Raw genomic sequence first — 12,865 nt, forward strand, 5'->3', positions numbered from 1 at the left:
TCTCGTAAAACGAGAACGGCGAACGATGACGACTGATTGACTGAATGGTCAAATCGAAGGATTTACGTGGGATTGACGCTTACTGCTGCTGAGCCTAGCCAATCGAAGGAGGAAAAAAACGGACTTCCCTTTGTTTTTACTTCATTGCGCGTCCCGTGTCCCAACCGGGCACAGGTTTTACCGTTCCTTGAATTTGACTTTCGTTGCGGTGCACAGGTTGTACGCCTTCAGTTTCCTTTTTCAAACCCAAAAAAGATGTGTCGTTTGCTTTTTGTTTTACCTTATTTCCCGCCGGTCATTTTCATCTAAACGAATCATTCTGTCCCATCGCAAACGCAACGAGAATTGCGCTCTGGCGGGAAGGATCGTTGGGACCAAGTTCTGGCCTGAGAACCACAACAGCTGGACCGGGGTTTGGGTTTTTGTGGGCCTCCAATTTCGGGTCCAGCCAATGGAGGTGATTTTTCTGCCCTACGCTGTGGCCAGTTTCTTCCGGTGGCGAAGATTTGATCGTTCAAATTGCGAGACAGTCACAATCGGGAACCGTTCCACCGCTCGCTACTGAAGCGTAAGCAGCGAAGGAAAACGGTAGGAATCAGGTGCGGTTTTTTTTATTGCGGGTTCCGCCCTGCCCGAAAGGAGTAAGCAAAAGGAGTATTCCTACCGGCACCGGGAAGCGTCAGACGGTTGGCGTTTATTTTTTTGGGTCCGTTCGTTCCTCCGAGTTTCGTGATTTTCATTTATGATAATCAACCCGAATCAGGATCAAACAACCGTTCGATATCGTGGGACGGAGCAGTATGGCCGATAGCAACGGGATTCGCTCCAGCGCAAGGTGTTCCTTCCACTTTTCCACGTGACAGGTGCGTTTCCGTGAGCACGGTTTCCGGAACACGATTTATGATGGAAGCGATTAGTTTCGCTGCTCGTCACTTGTCGGACAGTGATTGGAATAATAATGGTGCGCTTTCGGAAGAGAATTTGCTAAACCAGCGGTGTAGCTCACTTTGTTTGTTTGTTTGTTTGCTCGGCTTGTTTGTCCGCACGTCAGGAGCGTAGAGGACGCTTGTTCAATACACCCGCCACGAGGTTCGTGCCGAACGAGGTGGAGAACTTCACTTTTTACGGTCCCGTATTCAAACCGGCGCACCAACCAAATGAACCATCGTACGAACCGTGTCCATGGATGTGATTGCAGCAGGAAAGTGAAATAACAACAAAAAAAAATACACCCACCCACTTGCTCGTTAGGATTCAGTTCAAGTGGAAGCTTTGCATGCCATGAATGGCCCGAGCACGGACCAGTTCTGGTCCCCTTTCCATTCACTCACCTGTACAAACCTGCCCCGATTATGATCGCTGAATTGAACGAGGACGATACAATTATTGACGCATCAAGTCTTCGGACCTTCGTATGCAAAGGATACCCCGCACATTCGTGTGCGTGTGCATGCAATTTAAATGGGCGCTCGTTTAGTGGACGCTTAGTGGTTTTGCAAATCGACTTTTACGAAAGGCTATTGACGGGGAAGGCATTCGTACGGGAGTGCATGCGTTCGTTAAACGGGGTGATAAATAAGAGCTCTTAAATGGTGGACCAAGAACAAACAGGCGCACATGCTGGATGTGATAGTAGTTGGTAGTAGAATAAAATATAAAAGATGTATTAGCTTGGGAAAATAGACAGCCATGCGTGAACAGCGTGTTTTACAAATTTTGGACCTTTTTTGGACCACAATTTTTTTGTATAATTTGTTACTATTTTAATATAGTTTCATGATGCCTATCTCATAGCAGTATTAGTCTTATCAGTATCAGTATCAGTATCAGTCTATTAGAGCAAGGTGACAATCTTTTGGTGCTAGATCTGGACTATATGGTGGATCCATTAACACTACCCAACCAAGCTCCCAGAGCTCTTGACGAATCAATGCAGACGTATGGCATAGTTCTGGTAGCATGAAATTGTTCTGACGGATAAACAACATCTCTTCAGTCGGCCATGTTTGATTAATAAAATGCTTCAAATTCCAGTTGCAAAAAATTGATATTTGAATTTAATATTTGGGCGCATGGGAGTAACTTTTAATAAATGATTCCCTTCCAGTTCCAACAAATATAAAGGATTACTATTCTGGCAGTTATTCCTCTTTTCTTACTGACGAGGCGCAAACCAAATCGATGGTGGCAATAATCGCCGTTACTAACGAAGCTGGTTTAAATAGAACTTATTCTTATTGATTATTCCAGTACTCACATACGCTTAGGAGACAAGGACTTGCTTAAGAGACATGGTCTAAAACTAATGAAACCCGTTTATTCTTAGGATTTTTGACCCCGTATGTGTGGATGGTCAACCGTGCTTTGACCATGATCGTTTTCTAACTGTTTTTTCGTATTTTTCGTATTTTTCGTATTTTATTGTTCTCTGAACAACTCTGTCAATCTCAACAAAAGTGCATATAATCTTCAGCCAAACGTGCGTTATGAGGTAAATGGAAATGCAACTGGGTAAGGCAAATGATTATATTTTCCTTTTTTAATTGTTTAAAGGCTATCTTAGAGGTTTACTGTAGTTATGTAGATACCATCAGGCTGGAAGATTTTTTAAAATAATATGTGAAAACAAGAGTTAGTTGAAAAAAAACTTTAAGGATAGGATTTAAAAAGTAAACAAACAAACATTAAATTATTATTCCAAACTTTAAATCAAATATTGGAATTACAAATTTTAGAATTCTATGTTGTGAAATAAATTTGTTCTTTTTACTTGTTCAATCAACCTAGTGGACTGATTTAAGCAAAATTAAAGTAGCTGTAATTGGAATAAATAATTGTGCGGACAATCTGCTTTAATGTTTTAATTTGATCGTCAACCGTATTACCGTCGACCTAGTTATTACTAGTGAATTTAATTAATGCCCAAATCATATGCTCTGGTTGCTCTAGTGCAGAAAAGCCGCCAATCTGTTTAAATGAATCGTGTCGAACAATAAAATCAACATCCGGATATATATTTGTTATTGAATCAGAAAACAACATCATTAAATAACTCGTATACTTATAGTTCACTTAATATAGGCGTTTCGCAGAAAACTCATGGTTGAATTCTTAAAAGATTATCTAATCCGGTTTTTCGTTTCATTTAAAAGATTCTTATGGGTTGCGCTTGTCCAGAAAAAAATAATTAAGTATAATCGAATGGAAAACATTGCAGCAATTTGTTAGTCAAATACTACCTTTAATGTCTGATCTTAAGAATGTTTATTTAATCGATATTTAACTTTCAAGAACTGAAAAACAAACCATATTACGAATAGTGAAAAGTTCTTCACTCGACTCCTATCAAGTACAAGCTCTATCGAATCTAATTTCTCATTAAGCAAGCTGATCAAAAACCAACAACAGCACACTTGTATTTAAAATTCGTAAACCACTTAACAGGAGAATAAACCGTGCCCGGATGACCCGGGCTAAATGCTGCACTAATTTAACCAACCATTGAAAACACCGACCCGATCGATCCATTTACACGGCCATGACCAGTTGGCCAATTAGGGAGCCATGACTATTGAACGCTATTTAACGCCTCATTCAAAGTGGTCGACTTCCAAAAACTGCTGGCCATCCGTGCCACCCCCCCCCCAAAACTCGGCCACTCCTTGCGCACCAACGAAACATTGATACAATTTGTTAATTTTGCTTTTAATTACTCCGAACGGTCATAAAATTTACTCCCCCGAGAAAGTGTGCGGGCTGTCCATTTCGATTATGGTGCCCGGTGCCTGGTGGGAACCTTGATGATCGGTTCGGTTTCGGTTTTTTTTGACTGCCATTGAGTGTGCGAAAGCGAGTGCGAGGGGAAGAATGATACTATTTTCGAATAACATTCATCGGTTTCGATGGGGCACCTTGTCTACGGGCCAGGGGCCTGGGCTGGAGAATGGTACCCCTTGGAAAAAGTAATTATCCGGTGTAGCACCCGGGAAATATGCTCCATGTTTACCATCGCAATCTTAACGGCCACCAAGGGTATCATAAAATGGCGCTATTCTGTACATTTTTTTTTGCGCTCAATTCTGGACCACGCTTCATCGGAACTTTTGCGGGAAGGAATTCCTGGCAGGTGCAGGTAAAACTATTGCCACCAAAACTGGATTAATTCTAGTACAAATGTGGCTTTCACAAACATTTCGATCCAAAATAGGGATCGCTTCGCTCTTTCGGAATTCAATTAATAGTGGACCCATAAAAGATTATGTTCGTTCAAGGTCTGTGATGTCAGAGAGCTTTTTTATTTTGTTGCTGATGATGCACTGCCTACGGTGAAATGTAAATTTATCATTCCATTTCTCTCACGATGCGCGTGAAAAATGGAACATTCGTGGATGTTCACCGTAGCTGCTCACGCGGTCATTCATACCAAGAGTACGCGCCGCAAGTACGAATTGGAAAAGCTCTTTTCGGGCGACCAAGATTCGGTTCTTGGTCGCGACCCCCCTTTGCGACGGGCTGGACAAGCGCATCAACAAGCCAAAACCGACAGGCGAACGAGCACCAACGGGGAAAGGCGGCGAAATGCGAGACATTACAGTGACGTAGCTGCCAAGTTTCCCTACTTCCGGCGCTCCGGCTATGATTTATGGTTATTATGTATGAAAATTTATTACTTTGCTCCCCCGAGCATTGCTCCCCGCTGTGGTGGCACTGCAATCCGCACCAACATTTCGCGTCATGCACATCATTCGAAGCTTCCGGTGCGTCGTCTGGTGACTTCTTCCACCGTTGGCGCTCGCATCGCACAAACGTGACACAGCCACTTCCTGTTGCCGGACTGGCAGAAGGTTCCCCCCGGGCGTTCGGCAGACTTGTTATCACCATTTTGGGGCCGCATCCACTTTTTGGGACAGTGGATCGAAAGATTCTTCCGCGGGGACGGTTCCGGATGGAAAAGCTCCGGCAAGGTGGAAGCTGTTCGGCTACACACGGTTGGCACGAATCGATTAATCTTGATTAGACGTCGCTGACAGGCAAGAATCACATCGCTGGCGAACACAGCACCCAACATCTTCATTGCCGGCTGTTTAACTTTTTGCGGGTTTGCGTCAGGGTTTGGGCGCGCGGGAAATACAACAGACAGGTGGCAAGTAAGCAAAAGTTTCCAGCGCGATAGTATCTGCGGGCGCACCAAAACTTTTCCCGGAACCAGTCGGGTGAAAGCGTATGTTTCATGCTAAAACACATTCGATGTATGTTAGCAGAGGGCGCGAGTGTACGTGAGGGTGGTCGAGGGTTTGGGTACCCTGCCCGTCGGTAGTATTAATTATGACAGACATGGGGAACCTGCAAGGGAGCTTCGTTGCAACGCAGGGAACGATGTTATTAAAAGTGTGTATTTGTTAGCGTTTGGGGTTTATGCTTTCAACAAGACAAATCACTCGAATGGTGGAAGCCTTCCCAAATGTGGGGCACACGCATTATACAGCGAACATGTTTCCTTTGTACCAGCGTTGTGTTTTGGTTGTCTCTTCACGTGTTGAAGGGAAAAAATGAGTTTAAAAACAATCTCTTCTGTCATCTATGTTGGCATCGTTTAGTCACATTTTTTGAAAATAACGACTCATGTACGACTCAATAAATCTGTTCGTTGAGGTATTAATATCTTAAAAGTTCTAAATAGAAGCAATTCAGTGAGTGCGATTTTTATAAATATCGACTCTTACCGTGCTATCAGAGGGTGACAATTGTCTCGAAGACTTTTTCTCCTTTTTAAAAGTAGCTCAATCCATATTAGCTTTAAAATCATTTGTTTGTTAACAAGACGGTTTGTGGGGTTTTTGTTATTATTTAAAACAGAGTGTGTATTAAATTAATCAAAAGTAAGTTTTTTTATAATAGTATTAACTAGTCAGACGCCATTGCCATCATCAGCAACATCATCCTCTCACCGATGGTATCATTATAATTCCCCAGGATGGTATCCTGCGATCGAAAAATAATATAATAAATAAAATAAACTAAAATTTTACGACACATCTTGAAATTATTTGTGTTTATTGATGCAACTTGTGGTTATGAACAAACGACGGCAGAACGACAGCCAAAATTGAGCAACTTTATACATGCGATGAAAACGGTACGCCCTTTTATATACATATTGACTTTCCATCGCATTTCATCAAAATCTCAGGCAAAAAGTCTCGGAGATTTTTTTTCATAGGCAATTTTCGGCGTCTGATAACACGGTTACGCAAACTACGGCGAACAGTTGCTGGAAATAAATGGGCAATGATTATTTTACTTGCAAACGAAAAAAATATTTCGTGGGTGGAAGATTTTCCAACATTGAATCCATTGAAGATTAGCTGTAATCATCCAATAACTCATCGTAGTAACAGTTGGCTATATATTAAATAACAAAATATAAAAGCAAAAATTGGATACCAAAAAGAAGCACTCAGAATAAGATTCGCTAAACCGACCGTCGATTTCACCAATAAATTCTAAAAAGGATTAAAAATGATAAAATCCTAATTCTCGAGTGAAGATCGTATTGTCCTACCGTTATGAAGTAATATGAACGCTTTCCATCTTTGAACTAAAAACTGCAGAGAAATTATTAATACATTTCGCTTAACATGCAGTACGAATTCTTAACCTTCAAGGAGGCAACCGGATACTCGGGGATTTTTTCAACTTTAAACTGCATTTTCTTTAGGTTCTCTGCATCTGCATTTTTTGGTGCATACATAGTAATTTTCAACAAGCAGTAAATGTTTTATTTTGATTTATTTTAAAATTTACCACGTAAGTTGGCAACCAGCATACACGGGTATTCCATACATTTTGCATGGAGAATGACGTTTCCCTTCTTCTTCTTTTCATATTGTGCTTATTTTCGAGACAAATTCGATTTAAGTCGATTGAAATAAAATTTAAAATGGTTCGTTAGTTTTATCATAACTTTAAAAACATAATAAATGAATCAAATAAATTTTAGATTTGCAAATGCAACAAAAAGTGTAGAATAAATAAATAAATTTAAATTAAACACATTACATAAAATTAAAAATATAAATACAATGAGTATGCTGAATGCAGCTAAAATGTATAGATTGTAATAAAATGCATTTTTATTACTTGTTTCTTTTCTATATTATAATATGTGTAATATATAAAAATATATATAATTTAGAATGAATTGTTAGAAAGAGTTACCCGAGGAATACCCGGGTATTCTGGTTGCCAACTTACGTGTGTAAATTTGGTTGACAACTCTACGGTTAAAGGATTTTTTTACAAGGAGATTTGAATATATGTAACAATTACTAATACATTAGAACTATATCTGTATCTCTGAGATACACAATACTTTTTTGTTTATTCCCGTAAAACGAGCAGGAGTTAAATTGTTTTGCTTAATACTATTGTAATCTTCAACTGAAGTATAATTTATATTAGTTTCAATGAACTAGACTTTGTAACCAACGAGTATAAACACAGTTGCATTCGAATTCATAATTCATGAATACGTGGATCTTCGGTGGATTATAGCAGTCTTCTAAAATAATTAAGCTCAGGAACTCTCTTTCAAGAACCGCAGAGAAGGATTCATGTCTCAAAATGAAAACATTAATTGCTTTTGTAATATTAAAAAAAGTAGCATAATAAAAGGGCACAAATAATTGTTCAAGAACAAGCATCAAATTACTTGCTTTAGCATGTCCTAGGTTTATGCCTTTAGAGCGCTGTAGGTTTTACGTAAAGGAGAAAAAAAACTGAACAAAAAAAGCTATCTAAATCAATCTCCATCGAACAGGTAGTACCGGTTTTCATTTCCAGCCTTTCAAACAATAAAAAAGCTACGCAAACTATACCTTATTGTGCATAAGTAAATTGCATCTGATAACAAATAAAACCGTTTGTTTCGTAGTCCATGCACAAAACGTTCGCCTCCGTTTCGCTTGTTACTCAATTTCACCCGGGCTTTGCAAAAATACCCAAGGTACAACCCAATGAAACCCAGTACAGCACAAACATGAGCAAATCAAACGAAAGGATTGCAATCACAAACGATCCTACAGCTACTGATTGCACAATGAGTAGCAAAGGGGCCGTATACTATTTGTTCACTTTATTTGCTTACGTTTGACACTGGATTAAGACGGTACATAGCCCAGGTTTGTAGTGTTGTTTTTCCTGCTCGAAAGGCACAGAGACTTGCTTGGCGCTTGGTACCGTGCAGCCAGGGTTAGAAGGCAAGAAAGTGTCCCGTGTTCTAAGAAGCTGACTTTCAATTTCTGCCATCGGCTCCTTATCGGACGACCTAGCGCTAACTTGAAATCAAGATTTTCAATTAAGGATGTGCCCGGAATGGTTAAGAATAAAGCAAATCGAAACGGCAATGGCAGTGTCCCTTTTTGCAATGGCGAAAGTAGGGACGGGCACAATTGTGTTCTCAGCAAAACGGTCCACTTTATAAAGTCAGCGAAACAACAATCGTTTCGCCAGCCCTTTCGCTCTGCCGGCCAGGAGCGGCTTGCGGCAGGATGGGAAACGATTTAAATTAATTTACCATGGAGTGAAATTTTGATCAAATAGTGTCGGAATTTCATTCGTATGAATCGTGACTCCAGGTGATTCGATTGGCTTCCATTTTGAGGCGTTAAGTAAATGGCTTTACCGGGTACCGGGCTCTTCGACCAGGAGCGGTGCGCGACCCCGGGGGCACCGAAAAGGAACGCCTGGGACAAGATAGAGAGGAGAGAGAAAAAAAGGGTCCACCATTTTCGAGCCGCCTCGTCTGGCGGAACGAACAAAAACGCACCGATACCGATCGTTCACGCCCGTTGAATTAACTTATTATTTGCCTCAACCGTTCTGGCGGCGGGCTCGGGATGGGTTTTTTGGTTCAGAGCTTCCCTGCTCTCTGCTCGCCGTCGATTCGGGTTTCGCTCGAAGGAAAACCCAACATTCGACACGGACGGGTGCTAAATTTAGGACAAATAATGAATCGGATTTAGGCACCGTGAAACACGCGGATCACAGTAGTGCTGCCGTGCAGGGACACGCTCCTGCAAAAGTCTGTTTGCTCGCAAAGCCGTGAAATGGTACACAATCGACCTTCGGCCGGATGGATGCTTCCAGCTTTGTGTGGCAGCTCGTTCACCCATGGAGGTACGATGGGAAAGGTTTTCTGTATTATTTTGGAAACAAATTTAAAAGCAAAAGCATTTTAACCCATTTTTAGAGGCCCAAAACCATTTAGACATATTGTTTCAAAAGTGAATGTAAGGAAATTATAAGCTTTTATTGATTTATAATAATGCAAAGATTATCATTAAGCCGAAGAGGGGAAAATATTAGTTTTCCTTGGGGATACATTACAAAAAGGCTTGATAAAATCGCATGGATAATTCACAACACACGACACATTAGCGTATTGTCACGGTTTATTTGCTTTACCATTATCAATCTTTATACCCAAGGGTACTTTAATCTGATGATTTGGGCCTGGTCGGTTATTGCCATTCCTAAAGTATATCATTTTTATGTTTTGTATAAAATCTTCAATGAATGAAACATAATCTAACGATATAATGCTAAAACAATGCTCAAACTTCTGCACAAAATCTTCTATTTTACCATTAAAATATTAAAATATGGTACTTTTTGGAATAACCAGGATTAAAAAATACTTTAGGAAAAATCTTCTCATTAAATATTAAAATTTCTAAATTATGTCATTAATTTTTATCATGAATTAATTTTTTTGTATTATTTTTACAGCATTTTTTAATAAATAATTTTGTAACAAAAAATGGTTGACGGAAAGTCGGCATGAATTAATTAAAAACTCAAACACAAAAGCAGTCCAAAACTCCATCAGTAGTACAATTACAATACCACAAATAATACAAAAAACATCCCACATTGCAATGGCATAAGATGTGGAGAAAAATCAAAGAAAATAAGCTTAGTTCTAGCGAAAGAAGTATTCTGTATAAGTTGGTTAATGAAAGAATGTACACTCAAGAATTAAAATTTAAATATAAAATGGTACAGCATCCTAACTGCGAAAATTGCAAATGCTTTGAAAGCTTTGAACACAAACTAAAGGATTGTGAAATTAGAAACAAAACTTGAAACTATTTGTGCCACATCATTAAAGATCACGAAATTAAAAGGTCTGCATTTAGCCAGCTAATGAAACCGAAGCTAAAACTTATGAGTACCAAAAACGAATTGCAATATTGTCAATTTTTAGCAAAAACGTCCAGTGTGTTTTCAATAATGAATTAAATCAGAATGTTTCAAAAGATGAGCTAAAACAGCTGATAGGGTAACAACGGCATGGTGCATAAATAGGAAATTCATATTGTAAGCTTATGTATACGAATAAGGTAACAAACTTTGAAATATTGTTTTATAAAAAAAATAAATACCTCAAAGTGTTTTTGTTTAAGCTCGAATGCATTGTTTAAACGTCAACTTAACCTATAAACTTCTAGTAATACTTCCACTTAAAAGGTTGAAATGGTTATCCTTAAAAAATTCAGAAAAAAAAACTCTGTTTGGAATCTTCCCTTAAGTAATTAGTCTTCCAATATCATTCAGTTTTGTTAATGTTAATTATTAATTTACATTTTTTTTAAGTTCAGTTATTGACAATTTAGTTGTTAATAATTCTGTCTAGGTGTAGTTGTTCATTTTGTTGTTTCTATTATGCTTGGCAATACATGTTAGAACGCTTCTTGTGTTGAACGTCCTTTTACATAGCTATCAACTTCATCTCTCCGACATATACTCTAGGAACTAAATTGGATCTCCTTCTAGATTTTCTCACCTAAACTGTTCCGCCCTCATTCCTTTCCGACATACTCTTTATCACCGCTCAGGACATGATCCTCTTAAAAAAAAATGGCGTAATCTTGAGTGATATGCATACTCACGTCAACGAACGTCGTTAACTGACTCTTCCTAGGCTGGGCGAATCGAAACTTTCGACACTCGCACATTCGACACACGAGAAACTACCTTTTACGGGAGATTGTGTCACTAAGAAAATCGAGCAGTTAACGTAAACAAACCCAACCACCGCTTCTACACTGCTAAAACAACAGCTTCTTCCTAAGCCCTCGCAAGGTACTGGGGAGACCACTTTTCGGTTTTCCCTCCGACCGGGCTACGTGTCGGTGGTGCCAAACTGACAACCGCAAACATACATTCACAGCACTGGCTGAGAGTGATAAAAGTGTTTTCTCAGGGAAAACTTAAACGTAATCAGATAAAGTAATAACCCGAAGCCGTACAGCATCTTCACGGCAGACGGATGGCCCGTGCCCGTGCGGTCCGTGTGGCTCCGAGAACTCCGGAGTGTGTTCACCTAGCTCCGTTCACTAGTCGTTCTCAGTCGGCATTACCCACTCCACCGCACACACACCGACAGCGAAGGTCCAGAAGGTTGATTGAATTGAGCTTAGGAAGCCATAATGATTGCTGCTACCGCAGACCCGGGGCCCCCGTTCGGATGGTCGATGATAATGCTCCAAAGCAGGTTGAGTGTTTCGGCGTAGGTGTTTTCTGCAGCAAACCAACCACTATTTAGGGCCCGGGTCTGTAATCAGTTTTCTGTTTTTCCGAATTGTACTCCTGGCAAGAACCACACAGTGTGGGAATCGAGGGTTAAAAAGGGTAAAACAGCTTGGGTAGAATGTCTTAGAATAGTGTCTAAATTGAATCAAGGTTTAAAATTGTAATTGTAATTTCTCAATCTGGCAACCTGGGGGCATTCAAGAATGTATGAAACGGAATAAATGAACGGGAAAATAGAAATATTAATTTCAACATTTGATAACTAATTTCATATTCAGATTTATAACGAAATGTGTTACGTTTTATAACCTTTATTCTTTAACCATAAAACACGTCTCACTTGGATGCCGATAAGAATAGAAGAGAACGTGCATGGCGATGTCGATCAAACTGTCACCGTTGGCAGTGCTGCCAGAACAAAATAAATTCCAGTTAATTTATCAGTCATCTCAGCATTTAAAACCTTTTTTTATTATTTTTTATACTAATTTATCAGAATATAGATAAAATTATATACTCAGTACATAACTATCCTTAAATTTATGAGATTTTTTATTAGAATATTGACACTGCTGTTGTCAATATTGACAGATCGTGTACAGTATTGAATATGTCTAATCACAGCCTCAAACTTCGGATGACTTAAAAAGCATCTTGCCAATTCCTCTACCGGCCCCATTTACCCGCTTCAGGGATATGTTTCTTTGGTTGTTTATTTATTTTTTCATCTGATTGATTCGCTGGAACAACGGTGGAACCGGAGCGCAAATGGCAATGGTTGGCCATGTTGTTATTGATTGAAAGCCATCGACAGCCCGCTTCCGATAAGGCTCACTTGCTGCAAGCAAGACATCCATGCATTGCAATCGTTCAAGCTGTTCCTGTCGATTGGTTTTTGGTGACCGACCGTTACAAGCAGAAACAAAGAAACCATTTCATATATTATTCTACACACATGATGTTTTTTCTTTGCACAGTGCACATTAGAGGGGAAAATTCTTGCCCGTGAGTGATGATTGTTGGGAATAAAAGGGCGATCAGCGGTTGGCGAACGAAGTGGCTTTTCAATGGACGAGAAAGAAATCATTGCCATCAGCTGGGAAAGAAGCACTAGAATGGTTTGTTTTAATAAAAATAGAATTCTTTTTGTGTGTATCCATCTTTAACCGAAGAGGGTTCGGTCTGTATTGTTCAATATTTTTGTTAAGAGAGTTCTTTTCACACGGAGTGTGAAAACCGGGCAAATAAACTTAAGTATTTTGCTTTCATT

The sequence above is a fragment of the Anopheles moucheti genome, chromosome 2 (assembly GCF_943734755.1).
Source record: "Anopheles moucheti chromosome 2, idAnoMoucSN_F20_07, whole genome shotgun sequence".
NCBI classification, from domain to species: domain Eukaryota; kingdom Metazoa; phylum Arthropoda; class Insecta; order Diptera; family Culicidae; genus Anopheles; species Anopheles moucheti.